This window comes from Sceloporus occidentalis, unplaced genomic scaffold (genome assembly GCF_023333645.1).
Source record: "Sceloporus occidentalis isolate IW3139 unplaced genomic scaffold, rSceOcc1.0.p SCAF_128, whole genome shotgun sequence".
In the NCBI taxonomy this organism is placed as follows: domain Eukaryota; kingdom Metazoa; phylum Chordata; class Lepidosauria; order Squamata; family Phrynosomatidae; genus Sceloporus; species Sceloporus occidentalis.
Window position 1 is genome coordinate 2,495,053 of NW_028317108.1, and position 2,293 is coordinate 2,497,345.

The following is a 2,293-nucleotide window of genomic DNA, read 5'->3' on the forward strand; positions in this document are numbered from 1 at the left end:
ATATAGAATTTCCATACTTTCCCAGCACTTATAGGGAACATACTATAAGGTGTACATTATTCGTAGAATTTTTACATTAGGTATGTTATTGCAACTCTAATTTTAAACAAATGAACCAAAAATACCCACAAAAGTATATATTTCTGTACAGGGCCGGATTAACGTAGGGACTGATGGAGCTGCAGCTCCAGGCCCCTATCTGAAAATAGGCCCAGTCGGGGCTGGCCTACCAGAAGGTGTGGGGTCTTGGAGCATCCGACGGCCATCATTGTCCTGCCCTCTTGAAGACACACCGTGACGCTCGAGGGGGCAGGCTCAGACAGGATCAGAGTCCCGTGGAGGAGTCATTGGAGGAGGGCACAGAGCAGGCAGGGAAAGAGTCAGGAATAAGGTAAAGTAAATAAAAAATGAGTTAGTGGGGTAATGATGGATCTGGACCTGTTATGAGTCAGCCCCCATATTTACAGGGTGGGAGCTGGCTCCCTGGAGTATCAGTAATGCTGATGAATGTACATAATGTATGGCTTTTTACTCTATAGTATTTCTCTTTTCCTGGTGAGACTCTCCTCTCCTGGTGAAGTTAAAAAGTTTATTATATTTCCTGGTGTGTTTGGGTGTCAGTGTGGCAGAGCCTTTCCTGGTGTGCGTGTTTGGGTGTCGGTGTGGCAGAGCCTGTTCTGGTGTGTGTGTTTGGGTGTCGGTGTGGCAAAGCCTGTCCTGGTTTGTGTGTGTTTGGGTGTCTTTGTGGCAGAGCCTGTCCTGGTGTGTGTGTGTTTGGGTGTCGGCGTGGCAGAACCTGTCCTGGTGTGTGTCTTTGGGTGTCAGTGTGGCAGAGCCCGTCCTGGTGTGTATGTTCTTGGGTGTCGGTGTGGCAGAGCCGGTCCTGGTGTGTGTTTGGTCACACACAATTACACATCCATGTTTACATACATACATGCCCTAGAGGCACTGCCCCGATGTCACGACCGGGGTACAGGTTCTGGATCCGCGCTGCAGAATCAGCGCCCTCAGGAGGAGAGAGGACGTACTGCCACCAGGCACAGGAGACAGATCGAACACCACCAAGAATAATGAAAGGTGGAACTCAGGAACAAAAAAATAAATAAATAATAATAATGGTATCCGAGGGGTCAGGCAAAAGAGTAGTCGGGGTCACAAGCAAAGGTCAGGGCAGGCAGCAATATAACGGAGGTCAGGTTCAAGCAGGAGTCAATACCAGAAAGCTAAATCAGGATTCAAACGCTAGTGAAAGGCAAAAAGGCACTAACACAAGCAATGGTGTAGTGCCAAATGAGGGTTTAAATATCCCTCCAACAATATGGATCCTCCTACCCTCCTAATTAGGGGGAGGAGGAAAAAGAATAAATGTCGCTTTAAGAGCGACATGAATATTCATTAGATTAGCCGTTCGCGCATGCGCAAACGGCTCTCATGACGTAGAGGCGCGCGCCCCGGAATTATCCCTTGAACTCGCCGGGGACGCGCGTCTCGCAGGAGAACGGACCCGGCGGCAGCTCACCGTGATGGCACGAGCAGGGAGCTGACTGCGCGGGCTGCGTCTCGGCGTCCCTGCCGGCAGCCCGACGGAGGAGGTAACAGTACCCCCCCCCTATGAGAGCCATCCTGGCGATCAGGAGCAGGTTTCTGTGGAAATCTGGAATGAAAAGAACGAATTTTGGCAGGAGCATGAACATCAGAGGCCGGGATCCAAGAACTCTCCTCAGGACCGTATCCCTTCCACCTAATGAAATATTGTAATTGCCCCCGTTTCTTTCTGGAATCTAAGATAGTCTGAACTTCATATTCTTCTTCATCTTGTATCATTACTGGTTCAGGAACACGGACCGAGGAAGAGAATTGATTAGTCACCACTGGTTTAAGCAACGAGACATGAAATGCGTTATTGATGCGCATAGTTTTAGGTAAAACCAGGGAATAGGTAACTTTGTTAATTCTTGCTTTAACCTTGTAAGGCCCAATATATTTGGGTCCCAAAGTTCTGGTGGCTTGCTGAAGATGCAGATATTTAGTGGAGAGCCACACAGAGTCCCCGGGATTAAGCCTAGGTCCTCTGGACCGATATTTGTCAGCTGTCTTCTTCTGCAGTTTTTCAGTATGCTTTAAATGTTCAGCCAGTCTTGCCCAATGATCTCGCAGAACTTGAAACTGAGCTTCTGCCGCTGGAACCCCTGTGGAACTGGTTTCCTGAGGCCATAACTGGGGTTCGTATCCATGAACTGCTTTGAAGGGAGACATCTTTAAAGATTCATGAAATGAGCTATTGTAAGACCAT